Source organism: Danio rerio, chromosome 20 (genome assembly GCF_052040795.2).
Source record: "Danio rerio strain M-AB ecotype USA chromosome 20, GRCz13ab, whole genome shotgun sequence".
Taxonomy (NCBI): domain Eukaryota; kingdom Metazoa; phylum Chordata; class Actinopteri; order Cypriniformes; family Danionidae; genus Danio; species Danio rerio.
This window is the reverse complement of record NC_141040.1, coordinates 34,408,438-34,421,091: the sequence shown is the minus strand read 5'-3', so window position 1 is coordinate 34,421,091 and position 12,654 is coordinate 34,408,438. Positions and strand designations below refer to the sequence as shown.

General features: G+C 32.9%; 1 protein-coding gene across 5 annotated transcripts in view; it reads right to left on the bottom strand.

Annotated features, from left to right (window-relative positions):
- The window catches only part of myt1la (myelin transcription factor 1-like, a), a 130,703-nt gene extending 119,553 nt beyond the window's left edge, over nt 1-11,150 (bottom strand). For all 5 annotated transcript variants that reach the window (XM_087297226.1, XM_087297228.1, XM_087297229.1 and 2 more), the window contains exon 1: nt 10,907-11,150. The gene's annotated coding sequence lies outside the window, so the exon portion shown is untranslated. The remainder of the gene's footprint in view (nt 1-10,906) is intronic.
- Between the last annotated feature and the right edge of the window lie 1,504 nt (nt 11,151-12,654).

Genomic DNA, 12,654 nt, shown 5'->3' with positions numbered 1-12,654 from the left:
AAGATGGTTGTTTGATGAGGATAGTTATTTCGTATGGTGGATGATGACGTTTTTTTATATGTTATTGTTTTGTGAATAATTTTGTCCCTGTTTTAAATGGAGGTACTGTATGTTTTATGCATTAACTGTATTTTGCTCATTTTTTGCTTTTTTCAAGGACCACAATGGAAACAAGCCCAGGGCTTTATTGTGTTTTTATCCTCGATGGTTTTATTTCAAAATGTATGGGATACTTGTATTTTTGTACAGTTTGTCTTAAATCTGTCAAATAAAAAATCAATTCAATTCCTACATGTGACTTTTTTTTCCAAATATTTCCTAAATGATGGAAGTGATTTTTCATAGTATTTCCTGTAATATTTTTTATTCTGGAGAAAGTCTTATTTGTTTTATTTTGGCAAGAGTAAAAGCATTTTTTAATTTTTTAAATATCATTTTAAGGTCAAAATTATTAGCTCCCGTAAGCAATATATTTTCAATTGTCTATAGAACAAAACCATCATGATTTGCCTAATTACCATTACTTGCATAATTAACCTAGTTAAGCCTTTAAATTGCACTTTAAGCTGAATACTATCTTGAAACATATCTAGTAAAATATTATTTATTGTCATCATGACAAAGATAAAAGAAATTCGTTAATAGAGATGAGTTATTAAAACTATCATGATAAGAAATGTGTTGAAAAAATTGCTAACACGTTAATTAATATAACTACACACTATGAATCATTGATTAAGCATTAGCAAATAGTGAATTCATTTTCTGTTAGGCATTAACTCTACATTATTAAATGTTAGTAAGCAGTTTATAACTATTAATGCTGTATTCTTGACTTACAACCACATGTATAATGTGCTTAGTAATTGTACTTTCATACTTTGTTAATAATTTAGTTTTCATTACTAAATAAAGTATTGCATTATTTACAAACCAGTTATTTAAGCATAGTTGGTGTTTTTTTAAGATCATTCAGAATGATTTAGTAAATGATTAATAAACTATTGAAATCAACATTTATATATCTTATTATTCAGGCATATATTTATAGTTAACGAATGTGTTATTAAATGCTTTATTAACTCAACTTCATCCAGTTTTGTGACCTAATCTAAAGTAAGGACTATTCTTGCTTTATAAATGCCTTATAAATGACAATTAAAGAGTCAGTTAAATTCTAAAAAGGAAAGAAGGACATAAACAACATTATTCATTTCTATTCATTTGAAGATACACAAATCAAACTGTATCAAATGAAAAGTAAATCTGTGCAACCTGATCTAAAATAAAATGACTGTACAGTTTAAACATTGCATCTTTTTATATTGTTAAATTATTATATTACTGTTGTTTTATACAATTTTTTTTATGTTGTATTTTGACACCCCTGTTATGTTTAATAATATGTTTAATATTTACAATAATTTGACTTTTTAGATAAGATTGCAATGATTATTGTTCATATGATACCAAACCTTTAATTATTATTTATAAGGGATTTATGAAGCATAAATAGTCCTCCCTTTAGATTAGGTCACAAAACTGCATGAAAATGAGTAAATAAAGCATTTGTTAACATACATAGTGTTGTAAATTTTGACGTCTCATCAATTACAAATTATCAGACCAGAGGATTTGAATATCAGAAAATAGGACACCTTCCAAAGTCTCTCCTGCTCCTTCTCCTTTATTTATGTTTTTGACACACCCCTATGTGTCTCTTTTTAACTTTTGACCATTTTTGAATAGGTTTCCTAGTCTAAGGGGTCCTGCTATTCTTGGCTCTCAGCCCACTAGCTCATGTCAACAGAGATGTTACAGGTCTATGTCAGCAAAGTATAGATGCAACTTATGCAAAGGAAGTGTTTACATACATTGTTATGATAGGATAATAACTTGATAATATGTTACTCATTCCAACTTCTGACACATATACCTTCATACAAGTATTTAACATAAATAATCAGTGCTTTACATATTCAGTTATTCTACACAATCAGTCACTCAGCCTTCTCCTAGTGTTGCTCCTGTGCAGGCATACTCATCTTACACAGACATATCACTGTATTATTAACACAGGCTGGCATGTTTGCTGCAAACACTGCATACATTTTGTGAAGAGAAAATTAACTGCTTTACACTTAAAAAATACTTTACACTGAGAGAATAGAAATCTTCTTCAATAGTAACCATTAACATATGCTGAATAATAAGATGTATAAACCTTGATTTCAACAGTTTATTAATCATTTACTAACTCATTCTGAATGATGTTAAAAACCTCCAACTACTCTTAAATACAACTGGTTTGTAAATAATGCAATACTTCATTTAGCAATGAAAAATAAATCATTAACAAAATATGAAAGTACAATTATTAAGCACATTATACATGTGGTTGTAAATCAAGAATACAGGATTTGTAGTTGCAGTTGTAAACTGCTTACTAACATTTATTAATGTTGAGTTAATGCTTGACAAATAATGAATTCACTAGATGCTAATGCTTAATAAATGCTTTATAGTGTGTAGTTATTATAAAGTGTTACCAAAAAATCTTCTTTCCGTCAAAAAGAAATTGCGGAAAAACGATTAAAAAGCTAATAATTTAGGAGGACTAATGATTCTGACTCCAACTGTACTTGAATAACACCTTATTTGCATAAACAAAAACAAAAAAAGTTTGCAGTTTGCACTGCGAGCGAGTCGACTGTGCAAGTATGATGAGAACTACAGTATTAGTAAATTTTGTTGTTCCTCATTCACCTGCAGTGTCTTGTCTTAAAGCGGGATGGTGGTGATGTATCCTGAGCCGCTGCTGGGCTGCAGATGTTTACAAGAGCTGCGAGGAACGGCTGGATCTGTTTACACTGCATGCCTGCTGATCCCGGATCATGGGATGTAACCCGGGCTGCCCCTCAAATGTTTTATTCACCCTCGCACAAACCTCTCATTCGCCGTCTTTCGTTTGTCTCACTCTTTCTTTCTATTTCCCTTCGCTCTCCATCCCTTTCTATTCAACTAGGTCACAGCAGCAAGTAATGTAGATCAGCTTGGGCTTCCTATGAAAATGGCAACAGTATAATCTAAACGAGTGCCTTAGCCTTCATATACAATAACCCCTTTTATATGATGATCTTAGAGAGAAGGGTTTGCCAAACAACTCTTACAGCGTGACCAATATATTAAAAATCGCACTTGTATTCATAATTCAACTGTTGATTCAGAGCTACAGAAATAATTTTCAATGCCTATGTTGGGTCTTCTATTTCTTTGGTGACTTGCTATTGATTATAGAGACAGTTTACTAGTGAAAAAGGTGGAAAATGCAAGATTAGACTTTTGTTCTCAGAATGAAAGCTATTTTTCAATTCAAGTGCACTTTTAATGATTTTTCTTTTCCAGCATCCATTATAGTGGTACTTTGCTATTCATTGGTACAGACTGCCAAGGATATGGTCATGCTAATTCTTAAGTGTCATGTCTAATTTAAAGTATATTTATTCTTATTAATATTTTTTATATAAAGATAAACTGGTGTGTTTGGATTTAATATATCTATATCTATATCTATATCTATATATATATATATATATATATATATATATATATATATATATATATATATAACGTTATTACAACGTTATTAACGTTATTACAATTTGTCAGTACTTTTCATATATATATATATATATATATATGAAAAGTACTGACAAATTGTAATAACGTTAATCATTATAAATTATTATAGAATTTTTTATCTATATTACATATAACTGAACAAAAATAATAGCGACTTTTTAAAAAAAATCTTCAATCATATAACAGCTCAATAATAATAATAATAATAATAATAATACTTATTATTATTATTATTATTATTATAACTGCCATCATCCTCATTTCAAACTACAGTTTGTTGATGTAAATGGAGTCACGCAGCCTACTAGCGTCAAATTCAATGATTCAGCCAAAAATTCCCATATAAATATTCATACGCTGAAAAAAAGGGCAATTGAGATATTGTGGTTCTCCAGTCTTAATGAGCATGGCGTGAGCTCTGAATGGCCCGCTGGGTGTGTATGTGTGTGTTCATGCTCATCCGCCAATAAAAGCCTGTCTGTCAGACCCACAACAATCCTGAAGCACCACATGATTCAGCAAAATTCCACCATTAATACCAGTACAGCTACTTAACCTTTCTACAAACTTTCTGATGCTACACACACAGTAGATTGTGAGATGGCTTTCAGATTTAATCATGCATATGTTATTGAATAGCTTGTATAGTGCTATGCTATCACCAGAAAAGCCCAGATTCTCAGTCCAGCTACACAAGTTACAGGAGTTAATTGGGTCGCAATAAGAAAATCTCACTATTTTTTACAGCAAAGAACTGATTTAATGTTAACTGTGTTGGCAAACTTGCATGGCATGCTGAGATATATTGGAATTATGCTAAACAATCCAACCTAGACAAACACTTATTGTTATAAAAAAAATCACTTGAAAAATCATTTAAGTTATTTGTTATCAGTTATTTGTTTAAATAAAATGAAAATTTATAACTGTAATTATTGATGCATGTCTTCCAAATTTGAAATAATAATGGGTAACACTTTACTTAAAAGGGTGTTCATAAGATTGTCATAAAGCCTTTTTAAATCAACACATGACAGGACGTGTTGGTATGTCGTGTGGTATTCGCTCAGGTATGTCGTTTTACAAGCAAAGAATGACACTGTTTGTTATGACATCTTGACAAACAAATACATTCCAATCTATTTTTGTCTTTGTCATGACAATTTGACATTACTAAGACAACTTGTCATTACTTGTCATAAACCTGTCATAAACATGATCGACATGAGGCCATTATAATGGTTTTGTGATTATGTTTCTGATCACGTTTTCAGTTGGAACAAACTGTATTTGTCATTAAACTGTCTCATTATGTGTCATCATTACTCTGTCATTGTTATTTACATCGTTACTCATACATTTTTAACAGTGTCATTAAAATTTAATGACATGTTAATGACAAATTATAGAACTGTTTTAATGACAGCTGTTATAAAATGCAAGACATATTTTAAAATTGCTTCAAGACAATTATGTTTAATGTGGATTTATGACAAGTTATGTGGTCTTGGAAATGTCAAACAGGTTGTGATGTATTTGCTTATTTTAAGTTGTCATAGCAAACAATAGCTATATTTCCGTCCAACAATGCGAATTAACTTTATGCGCAAAATTGGAATATCGCATAAAATACATCTGAATAAAGCAGTCAAAGAGAACAAAATCGTTTCTTCCTGATTAACTGGCACCAAATTTTAATAGTAAGCACGGAATTAGCTTCGTGACTCTTTTCTTTATTTAATAAATGACTTGCGCCTTAGTAGACAATGCCTACACGCAATAAATGAGTGGTGTCGTTTGAAGGGATGAAATGCAAAGCAGATGCTCTTGACAATTCTGGAGGTAATTAATAATGTAATAACACTAATACTGAAACAAGTGAGATGTTTTAGAATGACCAAACAACATTTCAGATGTTTTACAGTGTGCTCAGCTTGCTGGTTTGTCCATTTGCACACATTTTTATCATCACATGATCTCTTATAACAAAATCACATTACTTTTTTAATGCGCATACGCGAATTTGTTTAGTAAAAGTGTTTCCATTTGTAGCTTATGCACATCTATTCTTATATAAAAAGTTCATGCGCCTACATTTTTTATGCAAATTTTCAAAACTTATGCACATCTTGGCATTTCCATCAATTGGTTTATTATGCGTTTATCCAAAATGTAGACCAAAAACATGTAGTTGTAAAGATGTAATCCAAAAACATAGCTAAAGTAATCTTTGCATTTAAAACTACATAACTGCAGATGATGCTTAATGGCAGTTGACATACGCATGGATAAAATCTCATTCACATTCACAACCTATTATGTCATGATTATAAAGGTTTAATGACAGTCTTATGAACACTCCTTCAAGTAAAGTGTTACCTAATAAGGTAGTCATTTAGAGCTACCTTAAAATAAAAAACAAAAAATATGACATCATTTCAGAGAGAATATATATGTGTGTTTTTGCTGACGATACAATACCAATATTTGAACTTAAAAAATAAGAATTACATTTTTAATGGAATCACCCTAAATTTAAATGAAAACGTGTATTATTCTGACCAATTGTCAATTTTTTAATATATAAATAAATAGACAATATTTTCCTTTGAAATTTGGAATGTTTCATGCAATTAGATGTTCTCAAACCTTTAAACAGTAAAACAAAATGACCAAATTACCCAAACCCAAAACTAACAAATCCAGTAAAGTGAACGATTTTCATCAATTTTTCACCTTATTTCACCTTTTACAACAAGCTCATTTTGGCAGCATTTTGTCGTAGAATAAATGCACATTGTTATCATTGCTAAGGCATTATTATGACTTGAATGTGATTCCTGCATGGACGGCTCTGACATTCCAACGAAAGAAACACACAAATTACAAAGCTGGTATTAAATATCACAATAAAAAGCTTGAATTTTACAACTAAAATGAATTGAAACTCTAATGAGGTCAGAATAATGGAAGTGTACATTAAACAGAATTCCACATAAATTAAATCTATACAAATTTGTTCATTGCCAAGCCTGCTTCCCCAACAATGCTATTTTTGTCCCAGTTGATGCCACACATCAGACAGAATGGTTATTGTGTGTGTGTGTGTGTGTGTGTGTGTGTGTGTGTTTGTGTGTGTGTGTGTGTGTGTGTGTGTGTGTGTGTGTGTGTGTGTGTGTGTGTGTGTGTGTGTGTGTGTGTGTCTGGTGGTTTTGGGGTTTGGTTGGCGACTCATTAAACCCGTAAGATTGTGAAATGGCCAAGGTTTCTCTGTCTGGCTCTCCCTTACTGTCTTTCTCTTCCACAGCGTACAAATGGCTCATAGAGTCAAGGGAAGCCTCTGGGGTCATGAAGCTCCAAGCCAGACAAATCATATCTTCTCTTGAGGAGCTTTTCTCCACCTTAAAGCCAAGTTTACCTTCAGTCTGCTCAGGTTCTGATCTTTCCTACGCATCACTGCTGACACTATCAGGGTGCTTTAAATGGAAATTTTAAATGGGAGTTGCAATAATCTAATGTACTCAAAAGGTTTGTTTGTCAAAACAAAACAGGAGCTAATGAAGAGACACATACATACAGAAGTGATAATGTAAAAATGTTGCTATAAAAAAATAACTCAAAGTGTTTTTAAATGAAAAATGTATATTCCTAGACACAGTTAATTAATACAATTTCAGTACATGGAAATGGCACACCATCAGCCTCAAACACTATTGTTTTCTTGTTCTTATATAAATCTCGTTTGAGCAAAAGAATTATGCAAATCATAACATAATACAGACTGTTACGTAACTTTCAGGGTTAATAATATGCACACTTCCAGCAGCATTTGATTGGCTACAACGTTTAAATTATATTTCCTATGTATGCTGGACTCTTATTTTGAAAACTGGACAGACAAGGCAGAAAAACAACTTGTCAGAAGAACACTAAATACAAGAAAAAAATGAGTCTAAAATTATTCAGCATCCCCAGAAGAGACATAAGATCTGTTTAACTGTATCTTCTGTTAGTTTAATGTGTATATTGTGAATTTCGCTGTGTACATTTGTAATTAGGCAGCAGACACATGTAAACCATTGAGTGTTTAATGCACATTGATGCATTGTCTTGTCATTTAGCTCTTATAGTTACTTTTTATTGAAGTAATTGCATGGCAACAAACTTCAGTAAACAAAGTATTTGTAATAATTTGAGATAACAGTATGATGATCTGTTTACGGGGAGGTTGATTTTAATTATTGCCTATGTTTTAATATTTGTTAAACCCAAAAAACAAACATCTAGACATATCTTTGCCAGCCTCTCTTGTTGAGTATAATTATGATTTAGCCTATATTTCATCCACAACACATACTGTAACTCCAAAGCAAGCTAGGTTGCTTACAGAGCTCACTTGTAAGATCTTCACTACTTCACATAAAATATTATTTAACGAGGTATCTACTAATTTTTAAACATTTGGCCACTAAGGTATGATTATTGTGCAAGTGTGTTTCGGAGCCATGCTGTGTGAGCATCAGCAGCTCAGCTTATTCATAGTAACGACCCTTCCAAATAAGGTCAAATGAGTGCATTTAATCTCAGGGCTAATTGCTATGGTTGTAAACGGAAATGAAAACCATTCTGGAACATTTTTTCGCAATTACCTAAGCCATCTACCTGCTATGTAGATATCAGAAAACTTTAAACATAGTGCATTTAATAACACCTTTAAGGGAAATCTTTAATTAAAATTTTCATTTGAAAAAAGTAAAATAATGCACCTCTCAATTTTTCAGATTTTGGTGTTTTAGTCAGACAGAAAGAAAACAGATACACTTTTAAATCTTTCTTTTACTGCGCTTTATCATTTTGTCTTTATATTTTTATTTAGAAGATATTTTATTTGAATAAAAAAAAAATTCTGCACTGAGCCATAAATCTCCACTTAAGCATCACGTACAAACACCAAACAGAATTTTCATCCATATCTATATTTTGAATATTTTATGTTTTCTTGCTGTTCACAGTATCTTCTGAATTGTGGAGTAATAAAACGAAATACCCCAAATCCCCTCTGTAAAAACAAAAATATGTTAAAATAAGGAAATAAGATTTTAATCCCAGATTTTTTGTGCAAGTGTATGCAAAATATACATATTTAAATAAATTATGTCTCATATGCATATTTAAATACTTAAATACATACATAATAAAAGTTTGCAGTTAAATACAAAAAGGTTGCAGAGTTAAATACAAGAACACATGAAAAAGTGTGTGGGCAAGGGGTGGGGGGATAAAATGCAGAAAGAGCAGAAATCTCTCATTTGCATATTCAAACATAATATGCAAGAATGTTATACAGTATTCGTAAGTGTGACAGGTCTGTCTAAACTCACGCTGATCTGGGACCAGATCCTCTCACCTGAACTTTTTCTGAGCTATTATTAAGACTGTTTTCAGATCAGTTGAAAAGGGCAGCAGTAACAACACCCCCAGTCAACAATATCACCGCTCATTGCATAAACATGTGTTCAGATGGTTGTTGATATGAATAATGCACAAAGCCTTCTCTAAAACTATACTCCATCACTGATGCAGATGTGCACTGGTTTCTGTCATTGTGTGATTTGGACACAAAGTAGTCAAACATTTAATTAATACAGTTATAAAAATCTTACAATTAACTCATGAGAATCATGATTATTATTCATATTAGTTGGTGCAATATTGTCTGTAACTTTATTAACTGAAATAAATACTTAAATTATAATATAATTTACTAACTTTACTTTTAATGATGAAATTAGTAATTGAACTCTAAATTATTAAATAATATTAATAATATTTTATTATTATTATAATTTTATTAATAATAATAATAAGAATAAATAATATATAATAATATTAATTATAAAAATAATAATATGTATTATTATTTCTTTTAATATTTTTAAAGCGTAGTATATAATTAGTATAAGTTACTACTCTTTTTAAATTTAATATTTTATTATAATAATGAAAATTGAATGATTTTACATCACAATAATAATAATACATAATAATAATTTATAAGTTATGAATAATTACGACAATTTGTTTATACTAAAACAACCAATAAAAACAACAACAATAATAACAAGATTATAATAGTTATTATTGTTGTTGTTGTTATTGTTGTTGTTATCATTATTATTATTATTATTATTAGTTTTTGTTGGTGCATTTTAATATTTTTAAACAGTATTAATTAAAACATTTAGACCTTGTTTGTTATTATACACATTATTATATTTTATAATAGTTTACAAAATATTATTGTCAATTATCATTGCATTCAATAACAATACAATAACTATATTAAGTTCCTAATTGTATAAAGGTAAAAAATATCTAATTTCGATTATACTTAATAATGCTTTTAGAATATACAAAGATTCATATCTACAAATGAAATATGAAAATAATCATACATAATTATTTTAAAGTTTAATAATAATAATAATAATAATAATAATAATAATAATAATCAATGTATTTTTAAAATTACTAGTATTAGTATGAACAGAATAACCATGAACTCTCTCATGATGCCCAGTTCATACCAAATCTCCCAGTGGCATATCACAGGTTCACATTATATAACAGCTCAGTGTAATATATTCACACCTATGGCTGCATTATCATATGGCTGTTTAATGAGCCTCAGTTGAACAAGCAACTCTTCTCTTTGTTCCACAGGTAAATCTACAACAGCCCCATCCAGCAAAGCCCTGCTGCAACTTACATTCAACTTCAAATCACTCAACTTTCAGAGTCACACACACACACTCACATTCTCCTCATGTGAACACAATTAAGACTCTCCTGTCATTGAAACATGCACAGTTAGCCAAAAGTGAAGAGCATTCAACATATCAATCTGCTTTTAAAAAGTATTACATAAGAATGAAGTGTCAAACTTGGGTGTGAAATGCATTTCATAACCGCTAATTATTGAGCGACATGCATGTATATGTAGTTTGTAGTTTGTCGGTCTGACTGCTGTATAGCATTGCAGTTGGAAAGGCAAGTTGTCAGACAGCTACTCCGCAGCCTTGTGTGTTGGAATGCAAAAAGAAGTGATGTCTTCATGAACGCATTACCATGTCTTTCTCCAACACACACTCACACCAAGGCATGCATGCACATTCCTGGTTCATAAAGCGACATCGATTAAGAGGCCACGACATGCCAGCGCGGCAAAACAAGAAGAACAAGAAGTAAACAAAGTGAAACCTACTGAAATGGCGACACTGTCTTTCTCTCTCCCTCTCTCTGTCTCCTCACACACCGCAGATCTGCACCCGTCTTTCTCTTTTTCTCTTTAAATCGCTTTTTTTTCTGTTCCTCTTTTCACTTCTCTCCTCTGTTCTCCTGAGCTTTCTTTGTCTGAGCTCGGTATTCCGCCAGCACTTGGAGAGAGATGGAGGGAGAGAGAGTGGAAGAGCAGGGAACTGCAGCCGCTCCGGAGAGGCAGTAGAAAGAGCGGGAGAGAGAGAGAGAGGGAGATGGAGAGAGGAAAGGAGGGAGGGAGAGACACAGACAGACAGGGAGGAGGGGAGTGAGAGAGCTGGAGCGTAGGGAGGGAGCTGTGAGCAGAATGTGTGAGGCGGTGGAGAGAAGCGTGTGAGCCAGTCTCCAGAAGCGACGCGACACTGCAGCAGCGGCAGAGAGAGTGTGTGTGGAGCATGCAGAGCCAGACTTACCCACCTCATCTGACCGACAGACACACAGCACAGACCCTTGGCTTGCAGGCCAAAAAATAAAAGGAAGAGGAAGTGTGTGGCGAAATAAACAACCCCCCTATCTGCACAAAAAGCTAGAGAACAAAGGGCAGGCTGGAAATGTATAGCCTTAATCAGTCTTTCCCATATTAATTCAGCGGTAGACAGCCTGTTTCTAGTCACTCCCTGCTTTGCTTTCCCTACAGACTACAGAGTCTACAAAGCCATATGAGTGCGCAAGCTTGTGCAGCAGTGTGGGTGTCTGTATTTGATATAGAATATGAATTATGTGCCAGCGAAAATGTGCCTCATTGAAAATTAAGCAAACACCGTGGTATACAACGGGCACGTCTGCGTTAAATCCCTGCTGACAAAGGCTTCGTTTGTAAACTTTCTTCAATAAAGTCTCAGTTGATTAAGAAGGTTTCTATTTTTAATCAAAACTAAGACGAGGCGATTGAATAAGATGTTTGATGGGATTTTAAATACATGTTAGTACAAACTATTATTTGTTTATACTTTTTTTTGCAATCTTAAGATCATCAAGTGCTGAAACATAAGCGGACAGCTCCTGGTGCTGAAACAAGGGAATTACTGGACAGCCTTTAATGCTGAAAAAGAGTAACTGCTGGACAGCTCCTGGTTCTGAAATGAGAATATACTGGACAGCTCTTGGTGTTAAAAAGAGGAACATGCTGGACAGCTCATGGCGCTGAAAAGAGGAATATACTGGACAGCTCCTGGTTCTGAAACGAGAATATACTGGACAGCCTGATACTGAAACGAAAAAATACTGGACAGCTTCTGGTGCTGAAAAGAGTAATATGATGGACAGCTCCTGGTGCTGAAAGAAGGAATATACTGGACAGCTCCTGGTGCTGAAAAGAGGAATATGCTGGACAGCTCCTGGTGCTGTAAGAAGAAATATGCTGGACAGCTCCTGGTGCTGAAAAGAGGAATATGTTGGAGAGATCTTGGTGCTGAAAAGGACAGTTCCTGTTTCTGCAATAAAGAACTTCCTGGACAGCTCCTGGTGCTGAAATAAAAACGATATTTCAAATAAAGCAGTTCATTCCTGCTTTTTTCCCAATCTTCTCTCTACTCGTGTGAGCAAACCCCACAAAAACAAGGCAGGCTGGTTGCCTCTCGACGGCGTGGCGCATATAATGGCAGCTGTCTTGGAAATGCCTCCCTAATCACGTTAATAGGTTTAATCAGTGAATTAGCAGCAGGAAAATGTCAGAGTGGCCAACAGAAAATGGAG